Here is a 24451-nt window from a genome sequence, read left to right on the forward strand (position 1 = left end):
GACTCCCCGAGACTGAACCAAATTCTGTCTCCCAGCGCCTGCAGCCACAGGTCCTGTTTCTACCTTTGATCACAAAGGGACAAATGGACTTTGAAAACATGGGGCATCTAGGCAGGCCCACCCCCTGCCCACCTCGCCCTCCAAGGCCTGACAGGTATGTCCCTGCTCACGGCCAGGTCAGCCCCAGCTGGCCACTGTCCCTCCTAAAGCAAGACATAGAGGTGACTGCAAGTGCCCCAAGGAGACCGGCCATTGGAGTTGGGGGCCTGAGGCCTCCCCCAAACAAGCCCGGGTGCTGCAGGCACAGGGTGGGCACAGGGCAAAGTCTCCACGCTCTCGACTCTGGATCCTGGCTGAGGGGGTTGACCAGAGACAGGGCAGCCCCTCACCCTAACCCAGGCCGTGCTGCAAACATAAGCCCCCCAACACATGAAACAGAGAGGAGCTACCCCCACTTCAGTCTATCATTAAAATGTGAGCGACTATGTGATGACATCTCCCCCAGAGGCTGAAAGCTCCCTGATGATGGGGGGAGGGGGGTGCGAGGGGGGCCAGATCTGTGTGTGTCCCTGGCACATAGTAGGGGCTTGACAAAGTCTTGTTAAAAGAATGAATACATGATACACATTAATGAATGAATGAATGAATGAATGAATGAACGAACGAATGAATGAATGAACGAATAAATGAATGGCTAAAGTGGAGTGGGAGAACCGGAGACTTCCCTTCTCTCCTCATCGCACCTGCAGCCCCTGGGATGTCTCCCTGTAGAGTTACAGGGTGAATTTGGCCCTGTTGGGGGAGATGACCCAGGGCAAAGCAGGACACCCCCAGCTGCTCCCTCCCCAGGCTGGATCCCCTGCTCTGGAGCAGAGCCCTCTATGGTGCAGAGAAAGGTGGGTGGGGTTGTGAAAAGCATCTACGCCAGGGCCAGACGCCTGTCTCTGGGGCAGCACCAGGGCCGTGAAGTACTAACTGAGGCTCTGGAGCCCATGTGGGTCCTTCGAACCCAAGAACTTGGAGAGGAAAGACAGGCAGGCATGAGGTGCCCGTGTGGGGTTTGGACGTGTCGACTGCCAGGAGCCCCGGACGGCCCCGCGGGAGAAGCCAGGCCTGAGCCCGAGATGAGGTGCTCCAGAAGCAACCCCAAAACTGTGTGGAAGTGAGAATGGCCCACATGTGCAGAGCGCTGGGGAATGGATGAGACAAAGACTCCCTGAAAACACAAAGTACCTGAACAGGCCGTTCACAGAGGTCAGAACACAAATGATTGATAAACACAGAAAAAAGACACTCGGCTTTCCCAGAGCTGGGGAGATGCAAGTTAAAACGATAATCCGGACCCCTGGACTGACAACTACCTTAAGAAGTAATAACTGATATTGACATGGGTGTAGGACAGAGGGGCCCACACAGCGGGCAGAGATCTGTATATACTTTCAACTCTGCAATGTAATCCAACGCAGTTATTAAAATTGACTCCATGCATACCCTTTGCCCCAATAATTCCACTTTCGGGATTTTTCTCCAATGAAGCAGAAAGTGCCAAGAAAATAGGTATGTAGCCCATGAATAACGTGTGTGCATATATGCATGAGTGTGTCAGGGTTGGCAAAGGGGAAGGTTTGAGAGGAGACACTTCCAACTGTTAACAGAGGGCAGAGGTCACCCCAGGAGAGATGGGGCTGGCCAGGAGCAAAGGAGACTATTCATTTCACTTCAGACGCTTCCGTCTTATGAGAACTAATACAATGAATAAGTAATGACTTTTATAATTCATGCGCCTGAATTTTTTAAATGACTAAGGCAATGGTTTTCAAATAAAGTGTTTCCACCTCCCATGCTGTTACAGGTAGGGCTCCCAGATTCAGCAAACAAAACACAGGATGTACAGTTAAGACTGAATTTCACACAAACAAGTCCTTCTAATACAAGCATGTCCCATGCGGTATCTGGCACATACTTACACAAAAACTCTGTGTTGTTCATCTGAAATTCAAATTAACTGGGCGCCCTGGGTTTTACCTGGCAGCCCTCGTCACAGGGGAGGGGACAGGAAGAGACAACTTCATGAATCTGCCACTCTCGTGTTTCCTCTCGTTGCCCATGAGAACCCGCCATATCGCCCCCAATGACATTTCTTCTCCCAGTGACCACACACACACACACACACACACACACACACACACACATACGTGTGTGGAGGACACGCTCTAAGAGGACATCCTTTGACTTGGCCCCTGAGAGTCAAGATGTCACATCAAACTCGCCCTGCTGGTGAGCTCCTACATTCCGTGTCCCAGCCTGGCAGTGGCAGGCACATGGAAGGCAGTCAGCAAACTCAGGAGATCAATTAATGGAGGACCAGGTGCTCCACAGAGAGAATGGCACCCCCTCTTTAAGGCACGCGGCGTCCGGCTTCCGGCGCATTTGCTCCGGGGGTCACCCCCACTTCTTAGCCGTGACCGGCACCTTGCAGCCGCCTCGAGCCACCGGTGCTCCCTCTGCGCTCCTCTTTCCCAGCACAGAACACACACTGCACCGAGCGTGACGCACAGTGGCCTAAGCCACTGCTTCCAAAGGCAGGCTGTACCTGGAACTCGTCCCAGGTTATCCACTTGCTGTCACGGTGAGGAGACCTGGGGCTGAGGACGGGGTGGCGGGAGTCAGAGCGACCTTGGCCAAGTGTAGGTGGCAGGGGGTCCTTGAGCTCTGGGGCACCACCTGTGCAAGCAGAGTCCGGTGGGAGCCCTGGAGGGTTCCTGAGCCTTTCTGCGTGTAGGGTCACTCGTGTCCCCAGCCCTCCTATTCCCCCACGTGACACTTGGACTCCACTTTAGAGCGCCCACCCTTGCCCGCAGCCAGAGCAGCTCTGCAGGCCCAGGTGTCCCTGCTGGAATCACTGCTTAACCCACGCGTGTCGAGTTGCGCATCTCGGAAGCCACGGACAAGGTATTAACATCACAGCCACACTGATCTTTGTCAATTACGCGCCCGTGTTTGAGCTCCACGGGCTTTAAATTGAATCAGGACGAAATCATCGGAATAAAAAGAGCCCAAACCTCAGCCTTTCAATTCCAGCACTGGGGAAAAAAAAAAAAAAGGTTATCCATTTCATAATGGCCTTCTACCCCGTAATGAACAGGAAAAATAAATTAGATTCCAAGCTAAGGGTATATTTATGCAATTTCATTACGTGCCCATGAGCAAGCCTGGTTTTCACCAAGATAAAAATGAGCTCTCAGAAACACTCGCACTAAATAAATGGAGTGATTTAACAGCTTAACGGGGAGCGTGGAAGAGGAACTGAAGGACAATGTCAAAATGGGAACGTAAAAAGAAGACGGACTAACGACGCACTCCCTGTGCTGTGTGCGAAACGCCTGCAGTGTCCGAGCCTCCGGCCCGCGGCGCGGTGGGTCTGCCCGGCCCTCGCTGGCGGCACCCCTGTCCTCAGTGCTGTGGGTCACGCGAGGCCAGGAGCGGCAGAGGGAACACGGGCTGTCCCCCTCAACTCAGCGGGGGAGCCAGCGAGCCGGGAAGCCGGTGCAGCTCCACACAGCAGTCATCAGAAAATCCGACCCCCAGAGCCCCAGGCCCAGCGGTCAGTTCTCCTGGGCCCCCCCAGTTCTCTGCAAGGAGACACCCCTCCCCTCACTGCAGGAGCTTCTGTGGGAAGAACTGGGTGTTGTCTTAGCCCCTCCTGTTCCATCACTAACCTTTCCTCTCCTTCCCAGAAGTTCCTCTCGGTTCCCTTTGCTTCCGTGTCAGGGTTTCCTGCTGCTTGCATGGCACCAGCTTCCAGGGCAGAAGAGGCACGTCCTGCCCACGATGGCCAGGTGGCTATGCCCACGGGGTTTCCTCCAGGGGCCCCACGCACCGGCTGCCAGGCCCTCATGTTAGCATTTCTCTTTACAGAAACAAAAACATGTTCTCTGCCTTCAAACTCTCTGGGCCGCAGACTATTTTTTCAGTGTATTGTTTATTGTACAACGCTCGAGACCTCTGGGTGAGAGGCATTTTGTAAGCTCGGTTCTGAAGGGTGACAAAATAATGCATTTATTTTTATGTGTTTTAATGGCTATTTACAAAGCTGAAGGGTGTCCCCTGAAACTCCAGTGGTGGCGAGCTGGGACAGACTCAGACAGAGAGCTCAGGGACCTCTCTCAAAGGCAGCCTTTTGACTTCCCGAGTTGCCCCCTTTGCCTCCCAATGGGGGCCCCCTGGTGCTGTAAACAGGGCAAGGAGAAGGTCATGAGCAGCCGGAATGGGGCACCTCTGGAGGACTCCCCTTCTTCACGGATAAGGACGCACATCGGGTGGGGGAGCTGCGAGGACACACCAGCCAGCCCAACAGAAACGCGGGTCACTTTAAATTTTCTAATAGCCACATTTATAAGTTTAAAAAACAGATGAAATTAACTTTAATAATATAGTGCATGTAACCCAATATATCCCACATATGATGTGGGTGTGAGAGCCACGTACGACGTCCTTAACGAGACAGTTGACGTGCTCTGTGTGCTCAGTTTTGCAAATCGGGGTGTGTTACGCTCACAGCCCAGCCCCACGTTGGAGCTCTCGCTTCTCACCCGTGGTGGCGTCCAAACTCTCAGGTGAGGCAGGCACAGAACTCCTTCACGTCACGACTGTCTCGGGCACAAACAACCCCCAGACTAAAAGACCACCATGCGGCCGCGCGAAACCCAGCGCGAGGCCGACGCAGGGCGCAAAGAAAATGCCCAGCACTCAGAAAGGGGGCTTTGCAATCTTCACCAGCCACGAGTTTCCAACACCAGCAGGAGACCATAGGAAGACTCCGCACCTCCATGACTTCTCGAGCACCTTCCATCAGGAACAGAGAACCGTACAGGTGGGATGCTCATGCCCCTCCTCACAGCTCCATGAGGCAAGTGTAGCATCACTGGGACCCCCAGCGACACACAGACTCAGGTGGGGATGCCCAAAACCACACAGTGAGCCCACAATGAATGGGGCACTAATCACCCTCTGAGGGTAGAAGAGAACCCCCGTGGAACCAAGCAGGTGCCCGATCCCCCCACTTCCCACTTTGGGTGCCTTCAACTACTCAACACAGAGCACAAACCGTGCCCTTCCTGCCAACTCCACGGTCCCTTCTTGCCCAGGGCCTCCCAGGGGAAACATGAAACAAACACACAGATACGTCCGTACAAGCCCAGGAAGCTGAAACGATTGGGAAGGTTACGTGCACCGAGCGGGCGCCCATGTGTGGTCTTAGGTACAAAGCTCCTTAGTGCAGCCAGAGCTGGAAGTCCACGGGCCGGTGTGGGTCCTGGCTACTGCCCAGGGAAAGGTTAAAGCAACTGGTCACCCAGGAAAGACGCAGCCAGTGTCCGCAGCATGGGGCTGTGAGGGTGGATGCAGCACCAAGAGAATGAAGCTGAAGACCCCGGGGACAGAGGGGCATCAACACCCTCCCTGAATCCCACCCACTGAATTTCGGGGCTCCCTCCTCTTGCTAAGGTTGAGGATAGGTCCACAGTGCTCTGGTGGTCATCCTTGCAGTGACCCCGTGAGCAGGTGAGAAAGCTGCTGCTGTGACTGGTTGGTCAGCAGTGGGGTCTGGACCCAATGCCGGCGGGTCACTGTTTCAGTGTCACCTGCTCAGGTTGTCCCACCTGGTACCAGAGCCGGCCCTTAGCAAGCTGTACGGCTCAGGATGGGCGTCGCCCCTCACCGTGTGCTGCTCTGTTGTGTTGTCACGTGGTGGAAGGGGCATCGAGGAACTCAGGGGGCCAAGGAGGCCGGTCTCCAGTTGCCAGGAAATTGATGTGGAGAAAGAGGAGCGGGAGCGAGGAGAGGAGGGAGAGCAGAGAAAGGAGGAGCCCTCCCGCAGCTGCCAGACGCGCCCGCCACCCTCCACCCCGCCACCCCACATCCCGCCAGCTGACCTGCCACCACACGGCCACAGGCTCCCAGCAGATGGCCCTGGCCACATTCCCTGAGGGCCCTGAGGAGGACATCAGCCCGCACTCCGGGCTCCGTCTGTGTCCCCGAGCCACCCCCTCCACCACCCCCTGCGCTTACATAACTCGGGTCCTTCCTCACCCCACGCAGCGCCATCCTCCAAGCCCCACACCTTCTAGACACGGGGGTGGAACATCTGCTCCTGCCATTCCTCTGCAAGAGAACATGTCCCCACACACTCACACCCCAAACTCAAACAGTGTCACCCTCTCCAAAGCAGCGAGGGATAAAAAATAACATAAAATAAAAACATGCTACCACCACCCACCACATCATTAAGGGGGGAAAAAAAAAAGACTCCTACAAATAAAACTCCTTCCTTCTTGTTCTAGAAAAGCAGTAAGGAGTCCTGGGGGCAGGAGCGGGAAGGGGACAGGACGGCTGCTCTGCCTTTTCATCCCATCGCTCAGGTCGTCCTTCATGGTTCTTATTTTCACAACAGAGAGATGTCCACACGGATGTGAGCACTGCCTGTGCGGCTCCCCCCGTGTTCGTGCGAGGACAGGATTTAGAATTCCGTGCCAGGAAGTGGCGTCCAGGATCCCGGCTTGCCCTGCCCCTCAAAGGAGCACACCTGATAGAACATGAGGAGCCATGTTTGATTTGGGACCAAAAAATCAGGACCTGCCTCCCTGGACCCCCAATGCAGGGGGATTGCAGGGAGCAGAGCCCGGGCTGTGCCAGCCACCACACCATCCTGAGAGTCTGCACCCAGCCCCTCGCACCCCAACATCACTCAGCCCTGGGGCCTGGGGCAAGGAGGGCTCGTGGTGCCCTCCAGCCACCAACACCTGGATGCCTGCCTGCCTCCCCTGCCACAAAACAAGAGGAAATCCACAATTTTTCCCCCAAAGATGCTCTAAGCCCAGGCCCTGTCAGCCAATCCAGCCTCATCGCTGAGCCCGTGGTCCCAGTTCCATGAGTCCCAGCAGCCCTGAGTCCCCACCATGGTGGTCTGGCCTCTCACTGCTGGCCACAGCCAGGAGACCAGTTCAGTGTCTGGGCACACGCACTCACACACACTTGGCCTGCATGCAAAAACCACCGTGCTACAACTTCAATAAATCCCAGATACAGGGGACACACTTTGCAGATGTGCATAATGACAAATGTAAAGCAACCGGGGGGATTCAGGACGGTCACAGCTGCGGCCTGGATTTCAGGACGGCAGAGGAGAGCCCGAACCCCGGGCTGTTCTCCCCCCAAACGGGGGAGCCAGTCCCTCAGCCCAGAAAGGAAGTGCATGTTTATGGGTGTTTCTCAGAGGATCCCCTTTCGGCCACATGGCCAGCCCCGTTGTTCATGCACATGACCAGGCTCCATCGATGAAATGTTGTCACCGAGGTCCCACAACCGCTGAAGTGTGGTCCTGTCTGCATGCAGCCTTCCATTCCCAACACCCAAAGATGGATGACCGACGGTTTGTCCACAGCCTCTGCCACACCCTCCTGTGCGCCAAGGGCAGGGCGTCCCTCCGTGCCCTCCCACCTGTCGCATTTCTCGCCGTCCCCTTGTCATTGCTAAGGCCACTACGCGGCAGGCATCCTGCTCAGAACAGGCAAGGAGCCGCCCGGGAGACCAGCAGGCGAGCAGGTACCATGATGGAGAACCGTGCAGGACCACACAGAGCAGAGGACGGGGCACCCCAGCAGCCCCGGGGCTGCGGTTAGAGTGCGGCACGAGCCAACATTCCTCCTCTTCCCTCCTTTATTAAAACTCTGCTGCTTAGGTGGCTGGTTGGCTCAGTTGGTTAGAGCACGGTGCTCATAACACCAAGGTCGCCAGTTTGATTCCCGCATGGGCCAGTGAGCTGCGCCTTCCACAACTAGACTGAAGACAACGACGTGAGCTGAGCTGCCGCTGAGCGCCCGGTGGGGCGGCCCAGTGGCTCCGTTGGTTAAGGCACAGGCTCTCAACAACAAGGTTGCCGGCTCAATTCCCACATAGGATGGTGGGCTGCGCCCCCTGCAACTAAGATTGAAAACAGCGACTGGACTTGGAGCTGAGCTGCGCCCTCCACAACTAGCTTGAAGGACCAGGACTTGACTTGGAGCTGATGGGCCCTGGAAAAAACAGTTACCCAGTAAAATTGAAAAAAAAAAAACCAAAAACAAAACTGGAGACCTTGGGACCGCAACCGGACAAAAACAAAGAAACAAAAAAAACACTGAGCTAGCAAGAGCCACCGTTAACCTACTGGGACAATCCTAATTGTTGCAGTAACCGACACATACGGACCGAAGGCGCTCTGTTTGCATTATCTCATTTCTCCTTCCTCCAGGCCATGAGGGGGCGATTAGTATCACCATTTAGCAGGTGGAGAAACTGAGGCGGAGACACGCTGGCCGAGGTCCCCCGGGGCCAGACCAGAAAACATGCCAATTACAGGCAGGCCAACCTTCACCTGCCTTCCAGCCGGGCTAAGAAAGGCTGCTGGTAAGTGACAGGAAACAAAGTCGTGGGTTTGCAGGAGTGTCTCCTGGGTCCCCCAAGCACAAGCTGTCATCCTTAGAAAGTCCTAAGGGAGGACCTGGCAGGACAGGAGGGTGGACAGGCTCAGCCTACGGGGGGCACCTGAGACACAGAAGCTCAGCGTAGAGCTGACACGCACCCCTCCTCCGGGGCTGGGGGTCCCGCACAGCCCGAGTGAGCAGTGGCTCCCCTTTCCCACTGGAGATGGGGACAGGGAGGCAGCCCGACAGTCACTAGAGTCCAGCTGCAGCTCTGAGCGGACGAAGTGCAGGTCTCCACCGAGACTCAGATGTGATCTACGTGACACCAGCATTAAGGTGAACTGGGATAGTCTCGAAGGACATCACACAACGGTTTGTGTCTGTGTGGAGACAGGGTGGTGACGCTGGCCTCCAACTCAAGGGGAGATTTTGGGGGCACCCCAGGAAGATGAGGCGGCCTCACAGAGCAGGCCTCACGCTTTCTTTGGCAGGGAGAGGGGAGCCCCCAAAAGACTGATGAGACCCAGAAATGAAAGAGGAAACAGATTACTGAGCCCACTTCATGTCCCTGTCCCGCAACAGGGAGACAAAGGACTTGAAAGGAGAGGGGGCAGCGAGACTCTGCCCTTCACCATGTGGCCAAGGAGCACGGCCAAGGAGGCCCCAGTGCAGGACAATCATGGGCGTGAAGTGAGCACGCCAAGGAGGGGTCCTCCAGGCTCCTGACACACGGAGCAGCCACCTGCGAAGCCCCAGTGTTCTGGGGAGGCCGCGCGCACACACACGGACATACCACACATACCATACGCCACACACACACCACACACACATACCACACACATATACCACACACCACACAAACACCACACAAACACGCATACACGCATGCACACACACATCTGTGAACAACCAACCTCCGGGGCAGAATGTGGGCACACTGACTGTCCATGCTGGCACACCGCCGAGAGCTGTCCTCCATCACACGCCCTTGAATCTTTCTCCACTAGAGACCTTCTTTATCCCCTGGGGTCTACACTGGGAAAACTCTACACCAGAGAAACGGGGGGAGACAGGCTGCCCCCAACCAGGGCCTGGTCAGGTCTGTGAACCTGAACACCCCACACATCTGAGAGGGTCAAGCAGGGGGCCTGGGAATGAACAGTGCAGGAACCTGAGGAAACAAGAGGGTCAGAGGGCACCCCCATGCCCTGGAGTGTCACCATGAAAGCTCAAACGGTAGGACAGACGCTCGTATGAGAGCAGTTTCATGGAGCCAGGCCTCCGCCAAGGGGTCAGCTTACTAACCAGCTGGACACGAGGAACAGTGGTGAGGATGCGATGAAAGCTACGCCAATACAGTAAAATGGGGTCCCAGAAATTGAGGTAGAAAGTTCCAAATGCAAGTCCATATGTTCATGACAAAGAAGTGTAGCTCAGACACGTCCAGCACCCAGCTCAGGGCTGAGGACGGGCAGAACTTTCATGCCATGATTCATTCAATAAATGCTCACTGAAGTAGCACTACCTGCCATAGCAAGTGCGCAATGGCTGAGTAAGCGGGTGGACGGATGGATGGATGGATGGATGGATGGATGGATGGATGGATGGATGGGTGGATGGGTGGATGGGTGGGTGGATGGGTGGATGGGTGGATGGGTGGATGGGTGGATGGATGCATGGATGCATGGATGGATGCATGGATGGACGGATGGATGGACGGATGGACGGACGGACGGACGGACGGACGGATGGATGGATGGATGCATGGATGCATGGATGCATGGATGGATGGATGCATGGATGCATGGATGCATGGATGGATGCATGGATGGACGGATGGATGGACGGATGGACGGACGGACGGACGGACGGACGGATGGATGGATGGATGCATGGATGGATGCATGGATGGACGGATGGATGGACGGACGGACGGACGGACGGACGGATGGATGGATGCATGGATGGATGCATGGATGGTCGGATGCATGGATGGTCGGATGCATGGATGGGTGGATGCATGGATAGATGGATGGATGCGCGGATGGGTGAGCGGATAGATGGACAGCCTCATGGATGGATGGATGGATGGACAGACAGACACATGGGTGGCCAGAGAGATGGATGATGCTCTGCTGACACAAAAGGAAACAAGGCAAGCTCAGAATCTGGAGGACAGGGCAGCACAAATTAATTTTGGCAAAAACGAGTGACACGAGAGGGGGGTGGAGAGTGGAAATTAAGTACACAAATGGGGGATGATATGAAATTAATGGCTACTTAAAGGACTCGTGCTAATTTAACACCTTGTAAGCATGAAAAAAATATGAACCAGAAAGGAAAGACTAGCAAAATATTCACTGACAAAAGGCAAAATAAGTACGTATTTGAAGAGTGCGCAGCACGTAGATAAACGCCCTGAGGTGGCAATGCCCTGGGAAACCCACTTCCTCCAGCAGGTTCACAGCGGACCAGAGCAGGTGGGGTGGTGAAGCGGACGGGACCAAGGCCCCTTCCTGCACAGGGGCCACTGTCATCAAGGGCTCCCTCTGTGCCCAGCCCACAGCGGAGAGTCCTCCATGCCCGGGGCAATCATCCTCAGAGAGCCCAAGGGGGCAACAGACCAAAGGAGCAATGGGGCCATGTGGCCCCAGCAGCCTAACTTCTAGCCTGTGTGGTCTGTTCTCCACCCCAGAGCTGAGGGAAACCAGACGGGACATCCTCCAAACGCCGAGACCTGCTCTGACCACCGCATGCCCTAAGTCCCGCGACATTCCTTACAAGACAGCACCTGTGGGGCGGGGGAGCCCGGCAGGGGCCATGGGGACGCATCGCAGCTGCTGACCGCGGAGCATTGCCACGTGCGCCACATCAGCAGCCGGCGCATTTCCAAAGGAGTTGGAAGAAATTTCCTTTAGGAAATTGGACTAGATCAGCTTTGGTATAAACATGGAGGTTTGAAAACCATAAACAAAGGCTAATGGCAGGTGCCACATATCACGCAGGACGGGGTGTCCCCAGGGAGGCCACCCTGGCCACCACAGGCCCCAATTCTCCTCAATATCCGAGCTAATGATCTGGAAGACCACAAGTAGGTCACCAGGATGAGCGCTGAGCTGGGCGGGAGGGGTCCGAGCTTGTACTGGCACGGGGAGGTGACAGAAATGGCCCAGAGGGAAAATAAGTGGCTTCCAAGTACATGGAGACTCAGCCTGGAAAAAAACCTGCAAATGCTCAAGTCCAGGAGAGGAGGGGGAAACCCAGCCTGGAACAGATACCGGCCAAGCCGAGGAAAGTCAGGGAGGAGGGACAGCGGCCGTATCCGATAATCACGGGAGTCCCGGCTGGACAGGCTGGGATGCAGTTGGGGGGGTGGGGGGTTTGTGGTTTTCAGCTGTTTGGGGGAGGCCAGAAACTCACTTCAAGGAGGTGCAGAGAGCGCTGTGACATCCCCGTCCCCTGCCCCGGAAGCACAGGGGCCACTGCGGAGTTCACAGGGACACAGATGCTATTCAGAGAAGGAGAAGCAGGTGCTGAGACCGTGCTCAGCTGCTCCCCTGGGAAGCAGAGGCTGGGTGGGGGGCCAGGGAGGGGCCGCTGGGGCGGAGGAGAGGGGCCAGGTGGGGAGGCTGTCCCTCAGAGGACTCTGGCAGGCCCAGGCTGAGGTGAGACATCGCGATCAGGTGCCTGGAAGGTGGACTGCAGCCAGGCAAGGCCTCCCCGCTCAGCGTATTCCCGGCTCGGCAGGAAAACCAAGTCATCACCGGACACATTTGGAAATTTACTGAAGCAGCCATTCGCACTGCCTTGTGGGACTGGCTTAGTCAGCCAGTTAACCACACATTCCTGCCGCCCCCGGTGTGGAGGCTGCGTGGGCCTGCTGGGAGCAGCAGGGAGAGGAGAGTACAAGAGGGGTGTGGGGGCGGGGGTGGGGGAGGCAATAGGGCCGGCCCCACATAGGAAGGGCACTGCAAAGGGCAGACGGGCACGGGCTGAGCCGGGAGACGCAGAGCGGTCAGGCAGGGGGCAGCTTCCTCGGGAGCAGGACCACAGAGGCCAAGAGGCTGAGTCAGGCTCAACACAGGCATTAAGCCTCCCTGCGGCAGCTCTGGGGCCTCTCGCCACAAGACCCAGGAGGACGGGCCACGCGGCTCTCAGGCCTGGGAGCCAGGGGTCTGCCCATGCCTCACACGGGCAGCAGCACTCAGATCTCTGTTCTCTACGAAACCACTCATGTGCTTACTGGATGAGACCCCCCGGTATCAGGGAGCTTTGTCTGTTTGCTTTTGTTTTTTTTTACTGCTGTCTCTCTGGTGCCTAAAATACTACCCAACATGTATTAGATGCTTGTAATTATTTGAAGGATGGAGGATGGATGGATGGATGGATGGATGGATGGATGGATGGATGGACAATAAATGAATGAAGGATGGATGGTAGATGGATGAATGAAAGATGGATGGACGATAGAGGGACAGTAAATGGATCAAGGAAGGAAGGATGGATGGATGGAGGGTGGATGGAGGATGGATGGAGGATGATGGATGATTGATGATGGATGGAGGATGGATGATGGATGGATGGATGGATGATGGATAGAGTGCCCCCACCACTGTATCACCAGCAATTAAACATCAGGTCCACAGTGACTGTCCCTCCTCACATCACTCCTCATCCCAGCCCCAGGAGACCTAATGAAGAAGCAACTGGGACTGGAAGCATCTCTGGAGGGTCTCTGAGCATGAGCAAAGCACAGGAGATGCCGAAGGAGACCCAGGAGGCTGAGAAAGCCTTCTCCATATTATATAGAGAGGTCCTGCAGAGCAGTGAACACATGGCATTGCCAGCTTGCGGACCATGGTGTGGTCTTTACAGAGCTTACACCTGGGACCAGACCCTATGCTGAGGGCATTACTGCTTCACCTCATCTTCTCCCCCAGCTGCCCCATGAGGTGAGAAGGGTGACTAATCCCATTTGAGGGATGGGAACAATGAGGCCCACAGGGATTACATAACTTGCCCAAGGCCACACATCTGACCAGAGGTGAAGCCAGAACTTGGACTGACACTAACTCTTACATACGGGGCCCCCACCAGACAGAGCCAGGTGGCTCTTGGCTGTTCCTCAAATCATCTCTGCCCTCAAAGTATGAAGCTTCCACAATTAAGTACATCTTGGGCTATGACAATAACTTCCAAAGAGGTGTCTCAAAATGCTTTAGGGACTTGGGGTACACATTTAGGGACTTGGGGCACACCTCCTAAGGTGACACTTTAAAAAGGGCCTTTTTGCCATTTAAAGAAAATCACTTCCATGTACCTCTTCGGGCCTCAAGTTCCCCACAGTACTCAGGACAGAGTGGGTGTCGGGGTGGTGGTATTGGCCCAGGCAAGGGGCTGCCGGGAGGAGTCAGCCCCCAGCTTCCAGGGAAGGGCCCTTCCCCTTGGCTCCCAACACCTAGACCCCTAACTGCCTCAGCCCCCCCCCCCCAAAAAAAGCTGAGGCTGAGCAGAGCCGGCCACCCGATTTACATTATAACAGACAGCAAAGAGCCCAAAGTCAGGTGTTCTGGAAATGGCTAAAGAAGCCACATGGGCGGGCCCAGTCGGCACCTTTTCACCCCAACAGTGTCACCACTAAAGCAGAAATGTGCTGTGCGTCTGCAACCGCACGCCACACCACACGGCCCAGCCGGCCACAAAGCAGATGGCCCTGCCTCGGCTGAACCAAGCCCTGCCAACGGCGTCCTCTCCTGGTGCTGGCCCAGGTCACAGCCCAGCCCTCACCTCTTCCACAGGCAGGCCCGTCTTCCATTCCCACCTGACCCAGCGTGTACAGGCGGGGACATCCAGCAAAGGCACAGTCCCCTGGTACAGGGATATGGGGGTACTGGGTGTTCACTGCAGCAGTTCCGTGAATTCTAAGCTGTATCCTAGACACGCGCCCATTGTGGGTGAGATGGGCAGGGGCCAAGCTAATCACTCCCTCGCAAAATGTAAGCTGGCAGCCACTCAGCAGCCACCAAAGGCCAAAGGGCACATCAGTAAGTCTCTGTGACATGCATTAGCAAATTCATTAGTGAAATTAATTTTCCCCCCAAACAGCTGAGATCTGTGTGGAACAAAGACTTTTTGATGGTTTGTTGACTCCTTTTTTTTTCATTCCCACGTGTGAGGAGCGGCATGGAGGCCATGAGGACTGGGAACCAGGATGGGAAGCCCTGGGGCCCCCAGGTGCCCCCACACACACCCTGTGCATTCTTGGTGCGCCCACCAGCAGAACAGGCCCAGCAAGTGAGCGCCTCTCAGGCTGGACTTGGGCGGCTCTCCCTAACGCCTGCCTCCTCTTTTGAGTACTTGAGTCTTTTCTGTTTTCTTCCTTGAAAAATCAAGTAAGATGCATGTTGAGTTGAGCTGGATGCTGGCGATTAGATTGCATCTGTCTGGATATAAATAATTTATTGCTTGATGGTCAGAGGGAATTTAATTAGTTCTTGTCCTGATAAAATCAGCCCACCATTGCTAAGACATTTCACTCCGAATTAGTCTGAAAGGGGCCAACAAGGCAACACTAATTTTATACACGACGTACCCCGCAGATTCTGAAAATACACACATGGTGCGAAATACCGAAATACCGCCCAGGCTGCTGCCCCAGCCTGGCCTCGGTGTCTGGAAGGCGGGCCCCGGACCGGCTGGGAGGTGGGCAATTGGGAATGGGTCAGGACCCTACTATTTTCCATTCGCAGCTCTCCTCCTGCCAGCCATGGGATAAAAGGATCTGGGACCCCCGTGACGTGATCAGTGGGTGAACAGGCCCAAGTGAAGGCTCACCCCACCCCAGTATCCCAGCAGGAAAGGCTCAGCAGAGCTGTGCTGATTTTCCCCTGCCGATGCCTGGGGAAATCAGGGCTCGGATTGGAACCTGAAGCTGAGGCCGTGTGCCAGGCGGAGCACACCCCCTGCCTCTGCAGGGGCCCTAACGTGGTGGCACAGGCAGTGACGGTGATGAAGGGGAGCGAGAAGGCCCTGGCTTGTCCTCAAGTTCCCTTTAGGAACATCTGAAATGAAGCGGATCTCGGAAAACAAGCCGACAGGATCAATAACCCACAAAAACCACCACAACAAGAAGATGCTTTAAAATGCGGGAAACGTAGTCAATGGGTCTTTGGAAAAAATCGAAATCTCCAAGAAATGTTCAGTGAGAAGAGGATGAACAGGCCAAAGGCTGACTCATGGGTCAAGCAGCCTGTCCCCATCAGGACACTGGTCCCGTGAGGCAGGAGACGAACGCCATGCTTCTGTCTGCTGCAGCCCCACTGCCCTCAGCACCTTGTAAGTGAAGACATAGTATCTCTGACCCACAGAGGACACCTGACTTTATGGCATGATGTAAAGACATGCCGTTTCACCACGACCTCACCAGCACTGCAAGTTACCTTTTTTTTTTTAGTCTTTGCTAATAAGACATGGGGACAGGGGGGCCACATTGTTTAAACTGGTAGGGATTTGATTACTAATGCGATTAATTTTCTTTCCAGAGAGCAGACAAATAGAGTATGTCTTCTTCTGCAAAGTGTACTCTTTTTTGGCACTTTTTTCCCTTGGAGTTAAGCCAATACATTCTTCACCTGCCTCTGACTCCCCCGCTGGCCTGGACTTTGGGTCAGAGAGCCTGTCTTTCTCTCTCTGCTTGTCCAGCGCACACACTCCGTCACAGAACAGGCCCTTAATAAATATTTGCTGGGTGAGACAGAGGGATTGAGGAAGTGCACTCTCTCATGGTTCCCAAAAGCACTCTTCATATAAACAAGGGGAAATGAAATGACGATGCTCGATGCTCAGGAGAAAGACACCTGAGGTTCAATGAGCATGAAGCCTGTCTCCGCCCTGCTGACCCCTCCACCTTCCTGTCCTTTGCGTCCCTACCACACCAATGCTCCATCCCCATGCAGACTGGGGGACCTGGAGCTTTTCTGAGAAGGTCAGTAAGTTGCCCACAGTCACCCAGGAAGGGGCGACGACCAGCATTTAAACCAGGCAGGCTGGCCCAGCTCTTTCTGACTGCACCTGCCCGTGTACACAGGCCAAACCCTTCTGGCTCCTGGCTGGGTGGCTCCGGCCTGACTTTCTCTCCTTCCTCGAGCCACCCTTCTCTGTGCACTTCGGACCAAATGATGGTGACACAGTCCCTGCTATCAGGAAACCCCAATATGTGTTCACCACGCTGGGCAGAAAGTGTGCCTCGGTGCAGTGGGAGCTGTCAGTCTGCCAGGCATCGACCGACCAACCGGGCCGGGAAGAGGACCAAAGGGTAATTCAGCTTTTCACAACAGTCAAGGAAACGCACATGAAAACCAGGCGCGATACCATTTCCACCTACTACATGGGGATGATGGCTTCTGAGGAGAACAGCTGAGCTGGCCGGCTGGCTCACTGGCAGGGCTGAGGGGCACATGTTAATGAGGGAACAGACTTCCTGGGGACAGCGCAGCAAACTGTTTCAGGAGCCGTAGGAATGTTTATACTCCTGGAACCCGAAATTCTACTTCTAGGAATTGATACCACAGAAATAATCAGAAGCACAGGCCAAGATTCATGTAGAAGGAAGTTAATCACAGGATTATTTATAACGTGGAAAAAACTGGAAACCACCCAACCAGCCAACAGTCCGGGCAGGAGGAAACCAATTACGAATTTGCAGGACATAACACTCACTCAAGATGGTGGTTTTGGTGAATGCCTACAAACAAGGAATGGTGCTCACCACACAGTATTAAATGAAACCAGGATACAGGCTACATAGAAACATCATCTAAATTTTATTTTTAAATGCCTATTTTTTAAAAGACTAGTGGGAAATGTTAAAGTAGCTATCCCTGAGTGGGAAGATTCAAGGTTATGGCTAATTTTTGTTCCCATCATTACAAATACTTGTCTGTGCTTTCTCTGTTTTTTACGAAGAGAAAATATTTACTATAATCACAAAAAATACTTTTAAGTAGCAAAGAATAAATTTAGCACATCATTTTTTTTGGCTGTGGAGTTCATTTGGGAAGCTTACTCAAGTCTTCAAAGTCCTTTTTTAAAAAAAAAGTGGGGCATAAGGATCTGAAGATGGAACCCCAGTAGTGCTTTATCAGAGAGAGAACAGAGTATCCTCCTTTCTTCTGGAAAAAATACTTCTATTAATGCAACCTAAGGCAACTCTGGATTTTTGCTGCAGCCCTATTGCGCTGTTGGCTCACACTGAGGCTTACTAAGTCCGGTATTTCCTACCACCTGGCCCTGTCTCACTCAGCACAGGCTTGGAGAGCTCGGCTATTTGGACCCAAATATTTTCCATTTATTCCTACTAACCTGTATCTTGCTGGATTCACCCTATCACTCTGACTGCTGAGATACATTTAGAACCTCAGTCTGTCTGTGATACGCTCTCACCATTGCTCCCAGCCTCGTGTCATCCTCAAATGTAATAACTCTGCCACCTGTCCCCACCTGAGTCATCGTGATGAGTAGAAAGAGAGTGGTGACAGAGCCCTGTGGCACTTCTCTAGAAACCTCCCTCTGTGTTTCATCCACTTGTTAATCAGCCCTCGTTTACTGTTGAACCAATTATGAACATTTTAAATGCAGATACTTGAAAAGGCTGCCACAGTCCGTACTTAGGCCTTGCTGGGCCTGGGATCTCACACTTGTCCACTAAAAGAAGTGGCCAGAGCCAGAGCCTCCCCCTGCAGCTCCCTCCTCCGCTGCCCCCAGGCCGCCCTCCTGAGATGCTGACCCGCCCGTGGGCCTGGACGACCTGGGCTGCCCTGACCCCGGGGGCAGACGTCTTTTCCTGCTGTCCTTCAGAAGCCGTGTCCGTGGCCATCCACCATCAGTGGGAAGCTGCTCAGGATGGGACACGTGGTGCCTGGCAGAGCAGATGCCAGTGACAGAGCTGCCTGCCATTTGCTTGGCCTCTTCTTAGGTAAACTGCCTGGTTTGTCGGCGCCACCGTTTCCTTCTCTATAACAAGCCCACCCCACGTCCCCACCTCGAGGGACCACTCAGAGGACTCACCTCATCCCTGACAGGAAGCCGTCGCTGGGCAGCAGCCACGGCTGTCATCAACAGTGTCCTCGCGGGGACTTCATCTCTGAGCGCACCCCCAGGCAGGGCTGGCTGAGTCGAGTCAATAGACCACACCTCTTTTCTTCCACTTCGATGAATTCAGAATTTGAAAATCAATTTGAGATTCACATATAAGAACGTGCCTGACCTTTCCCTCTGCGCTCTCTATTAAGAGGTGTTTGCAGACGAAATCCATAATGCGAGAGCCCAGGCGCCCGCCTGCTCAGACGCTCCTGGGATGGCTTGGGCCCGGCCTCCCCACGGCAGTCACACGACGCGTGCTTCTCCTGTGGCCCCTCGGGGCCAGGGAGGCCCTTGCCCCAGCGGATGTCAGCCCCTCGGGAGCCAGCCCAACACGTGGCAACACACAGGAGCACAGGCCTTCCTCTGGTCTGAAACAACCCGCCAAGGGCCCCACGAAGAGCACTGGGACCCCGACTCTAATACTTCAAATGACTACGAGTCTCGAAGTACATCCTCCGCTCCTTGTAAGGGTCTCTAAACAGCAAACGTTTGTGGGCCTTCCCCACCCCCACCCCCCCCACAGCAAAGCTGGGCTCAGGCCCCTTTTTGTCAGCATTTCTCCTCAGGCTCACGGTCACTGCCCCGACCACGCTCCCTACGTCCCAGAGGTTCCTCCTCATCAAAGGGAACAGCAGGCTGGTTTCCCACCTGTGCCCCATCAAAACCCTCCCTCTGCAGCAACAGGGCCATCACGCGGGTCCCTGCATCCCAATCGTCAACGACCACCGAGGGCGAACCTGCCCAGCCCCCCAAATCCTGCTCCCCAGGGGCTGGTGAACACCTCCCATCCCCACTGCCCAAAGCCTCAGATACAGGTGGGGACCTGCTGAGGGGGCCACCCCCAGACACACACCGGCTGCTGAAGAAAGCAAGAAAAACCCTCCCTAGCCTCTCAAGTACGATTCTTCTTCTCTTTTAAAATATTTTTACTGTGAAAACTCATGTAAGAAGACTTGCCATTTTAACCCTCCAGTGTCCAGTTCAGTGGCGTGAGGCACATTCACACTGTCACGCAGCCGTCACCACCATCACGTCCAGAATGGTCTCTCCTCCCAAACGGAAACTCTGTCCCCATCACACACTCACTCCCCGCCCCAGCCCCCGCCCCAGCTGTCTGCTTTCTGTCTCTATGGCTTTGCCTGTTCTGGAAAGTTCACACAAATGGAACCAGACCGTACTTGTCCTTTTGTGCCTGGCTTCTTTCACTGAGCATAGGTCCTTCAAGTTTCATCCACGCAGTGGCATGTGGTGAAACTTCATTCCTTCTCACGGCTGAATATGATTCCATCGTCTGCATACGCTACAGTGTTGTTTCTCCATTCACCCCTTGACGGACACTTGGGTTGTTTCCACCTTTGGCTGCTGTGAATGCTGTGATGACCACGGGTGTGCAGGTACCTCTTTGGGACTCTGCTTTCAGTTCTTCTGCATCTATGCCAGCAGATTTCTTTCTTGAACCCACCAATCTGCATCTGTGCCATTTGCTGTTGCCTAGGGGTGCCTGCTGCAAACACTGCAGCAGATACAAGACATTCTGGTGGCCAAGGGGAGCTTCCAAGGGTGTTTGGATGGATGGTGGAGCAATGGATGATGGATGGAAGATGGACGAACGATGGACAAGTGGGTGGATGGATGGACAGACGGACAGGCAGACACCCCCATTACCCCACTTCACCATACTGACTGACAAGGCTTCCTGAGTCTCCAAAGTTGTCTGGGTGTGTGATGATTCCCCACCCACAGTGACAACTGCCACTGGCTGCCAAGCCCTCCTGTCCTCAGAATCAGCTGGACAGCATTTTCAAAGTGACTCTACAAACCCCACCCCGAGAGTCGGACCGCACGGATGCGGCCAGAGCCCTGCAGTCAGGATTTCCCAGGGGCTCAGCCGGGCTGGGAACCCCAGTGGAGGCCTCCCAGCTCTCCTGGGAGCCCTGCTGCTTTGCATGGCTTGCAACAGCATGGGGAACTGTTAAAAAATAAATAGAATGTCATGTCTTAGGAAGGATGGAGAAACCTGTAAATCACAGATAAGAGACTGCCTGCAGGACGAGGAGGGGCCCTGGGGGGAGCGTTTTACAAAACAGAGGCGGGGAGGAGGGAACGGAGCCAGAAGAGCTGTGAGGGAGCCAATCACACGTGGGTACTGCCATGCGCTGTCATTAACTCGTCAAACAGGCTGTTGCTCCATCTTACCCTTTGGACTCAGGAGCTGGTGGCCCCAGGCATCTGAGACTCTTAAGGAATCGGGAATCTCCAGCATCTCTGAGGTCCCGAAAGAAGGGAACGGCAGATTCTAAACACTCATCCCAAAATGGGGGCACAGCAGGGCATCTCAGAACAAAAGGCGAATCGTGGTCCTCGCTGTAAAATGGACCCAAAAGAAGTCCCGACTCGATTCCAACAAGCCCAGCGGAGGACAGGCCTGGCCCTCCCTCCCCAGTCTGCCTATCCCTGAGGCTGTCACCTCTTCATCAGCACGCCTGGTCTTCCTCTGGGGAAGTCTTCATGCATATCACACAGCAGGCATTTCTACCCTCCTTTTGGACTTCCCCACGCTCTTCCATCACCGAAACTCTGAAGTGTACTGAAACTAAAGTGTATTTAAATAATTTTATCAGGTTACATTAAACCTGGAGTCTTAAATGTGGTATATAGTTTTAATTAAGTTTTCAGTCTCCAACGCAATACTTCGTTTTATCTTGCTGCCCCACGTCAAGGGAAGGCTGCTGCTTATCAGGAAACTCAGCCCAGGACGGATGTTCATAAACGTGAATGGGAGCCATGTGGCCCAAGGACTCTCACTCCCCGGGCTGTCTGGCCCCATCCTGCCCCAGGAGGAACCGAAACTCTCGGAGGCCAGGGAAGAATGGAAAGCCCATGCCCCCATTTCCCAAGGGACAGAACAAGCAGGGGGCCTGTGCCACCTGGCAGCACCCCCACCCCAGGAAGCAGACTGGCATCAGGTGCCTACAGCTCATTCTTCCAACACACACGTCCTCCACACCTACTGTGCGCTGGGGCAAAGGAGCCGGAGTGGAAGCTAAACAGTCCACCCTCAGGCCTCCAGCCCATTCTCCCCTCTCCAAAGAGAGTGCTTTTTAGAAAAAGCAGATTCCATCATGTCCACCCAGGGCTTAAATCCTTAACTAATTTAATCAACTGACCAAACCCACGAATAGCTCCTGGGACACAGAGGCCCCTCCAGACCATGGTGTGGCCCCACCTTCCAGGGGCCCCCTGCCGGCATTCAGCCAGGTCAGTCAGCGGGGGGAGTAGCTTCGGGAGAGGCAGGGCCGGCAGGGGCAGGGCCGAGTGCAGCTCAAAGACCCTGGGACCGGGACCCTGTCCTCGGGAGGTCCACAGTGGACTCCCATCGCTCCTGTTCCTCGATGGCCTGCCGCACTTTTCAGACAGGCACGTCTCTGGCGCCATCTCGGCAAGGGACCATCAAAGGCCTAGGAAAACTCAGCAGTGCATGGGGCTCTCAGGCCTGGACTGACTGACATGCAGGAGAGCACCAGTCTTCCCACCGTGCTCTGCCCCCACCGGCGCCATCCTAGCAGCCCTCCCCACCCTACCCTCACCCCTGGAGGGCTGCCAAACACAGCACATAGAAACCAGCATGGCAGCTAACTTTGAACTCCAGAAAGACACCACAAATCTTTAGTGTACGCAATGTCCCACACAATATTGGGGATACATTCATTCTCAATTACTGTTCATCTAAAATTCAAGTTTAGCAGGGCAGCCTGGATTTTATCTGGCAACCTTCACCCCACGGCACACGACCCCTTTCTCCCTTGTGATCGAGTCCCTTCCACCTTCTTTCTGTCCCCTCTCTGCTGAAGCCTCCTGGTGGGGCAAGGCCAAGCCAGGCCACCTGAGAATTCACCCTCCTTCCCAGAGCACCAGAAATACTTCTTCACTGCCTGAGACAGATGAAAAGAGAGAAAGACAGAGGCCAGAAACAAAGGCAGGCAGAGGAGGAGTGGGCACGTGGGAGCTGCTGCTGCACCCTGGTCACACCTGCCGCTGGCACGTGCAATACCCAAGTGTGGCCTGAGGCTTCACACGCCTCTGGGGCTCTGCCCACCAAGAGAGACCCTCTAATGTTCTGCATGAGCTCCCTGCTCAGCCACCCCTCCCCCAGTGCAGCAAGAACAGGCACCTGTTCCTTTAACGGCCAGGCCCTTGCATCCCACAGCTGGGCCCACTCCATGTGACTGACTGCTGTGGAGAGAACCACATCTGGGATTTTCCAATGCAGCGAATGGAGCCTGGATGTATTCAGAAGCCTCACTGTCCAGTCTAAGTGATTATTTCCGCCTTCGCATCTTCCTCTGGAATGTTCCTTCCCCTTCCCACCCCCATCATCACCTGACTCCCAGCCCATCCTCATTCGGCTTTTCTTGATGAATCTGCCAGAAGAGAGGGGACCGTGCACCAGCTGAAGAAAGCAGTGTCTCCTGCTCAGCCGAGCCAAGGACAACATTCTGCAGGAACAAACCAGACTGCAGAGGTGGGAGGCCAGGCGGAAGAGAGACAGCGGCTGCAGCCTCTGCACCCTGAGTGCCCTCCTGGGAGCCTGCAGCCCTTTCAAAACTGTAACTGGCTCTAGGAAGGGGGATGAGCGGGAAAGGGATCCAAGAGGAGAAACTGGGGGAATTTTTTAAAAGTATTCACGTGTTCCCCTAACAAGGATTTACTAAGCAGCTACTGTGCTGCTGCGGAGAGACAGTGGTGAGCACGATGGCAAGGTGCCCGCCTCCTGGGCCGTCCATCAACCGAGTCCTCTAACTGTCACGTGCCCCAATTCCCCACGGGGATCTTGTGAAGGGCAGACCTGAGTTGGCAGGCCTGGCTGGGGCCTCGGTGTTGGGTCTCTGCCAGCTCACAGGTGGGGGTGCTGCTGACCGAGGACCACACTCGGCAGAGAGCGTGGGGCCCCACTGTGAGTGCCTCTGGGCGTCCCCCGAGTGGCTTTGACACTGCTTCCATAGCCCACCCACAGAGTTCTGACCTAGGGGTCCGGATCTCGGCCTGGGCTGCGAGATTCTGAAGCTCCCAGGTGCAGGGATAACCCGCTCTATGGAGATGGCTCGTTAAGCAGTTCACCAAACACTCGTGACTGAGCTACAATGTGGAAATCCTGCAAAGCGCAGGAACCGAGTGCTGCGAAGACACGCAATGCGGGAGCGGACGCGCTTAAGTTAGGTGTTCTTACCAAGTAGACGTTCAAGTGACAGCGTGCAAGAAGATGGCAGATAAAGGGAACCGCATTGTAGAGGCCCTGAGGCCGGGCGGGGCGGGTGTCTGCTTGGGGACCAGGAGGAGGAGCCTGCGGGGCCAGAGGTGTAAGCAACGCAGGAAAGAGTTTCGAGGCACAGGGGCGAGGCAGGCAAGGTCAGGCGGGCTGGCCTTGTGGCGCTCACACCATTTTGCAGGGCCATGGGAAGCCCTTTGAGGGGTTTCGAACACGGGAGTCGCAAGATCCGATTTCCTTTTTTAAAATATTCTGGCTTCAGCTTAGAGAAATGGGTTAGAGGTACACCAGAACAAGAAAGAAGAGAGTGGCTTAAAACTCCATTACTCACCTTTGAAAAAAGAAAGTCTAAATGAGGCTAAAAACTGGAGAACTGGGGCACTTCTGTCTTAACGCCAAGATGGGGTCGGGGCACTTCCCACTTCTGGGAAAGCTGAGCCCTGGCCAGGGCAGGCCAGCCCCAGCAAATCTAGCCCATGGCTCAGCCTGTGCTATTTTTAGTCCGACCCCACCCCCAAGGTCTACAAAGTACTTCTCGGTTTTCCTGTGATCTCAGCAGACCTGCCCTCTCATCAGGCGGAAA

The 24451-nt window shown here is 54.8% G+C and overlaps 1 protein-coding gene across 5 annotated transcripts in view; it reads right to left on the reverse strand.

Moving 5' to 3' along the window:
- Window positions 1–24451, reverse strand: part of RBFOX3 (RNA binding fox-1 homolog 3) — a 362884-nt gene that overhangs the window by 311660 nt on the left and 26773 nt on the right. The window contains exon 1 of one of the 5 annotated variants that reach the window (XR_012492321.1): window positions 3720–3837. The exons of the other annotated variants lie outside the window; for them this stretch is intronic. The gene's annotated coding sequence lies outside the window, so the exon portion shown is untranslated. Of the gene's footprint in view, window positions 1–3719; window positions 3838–24451 lie in introns of those variants that run through there. 5 annotated transcript variants of the gene reach the window in all.

This window comes from Rhinolophus sinicus, linkage group LG15 (genome assembly GCF_036562045.2).
Source record: "Rhinolophus sinicus isolate RSC01 linkage group LG15, ASM3656204v1, whole genome shotgun sequence".
NCBI lineage: Eukaryota > Metazoa > Chordata > Mammalia > Chiroptera > Rhinolophidae > Rhinolophus > Rhinolophus sinicus.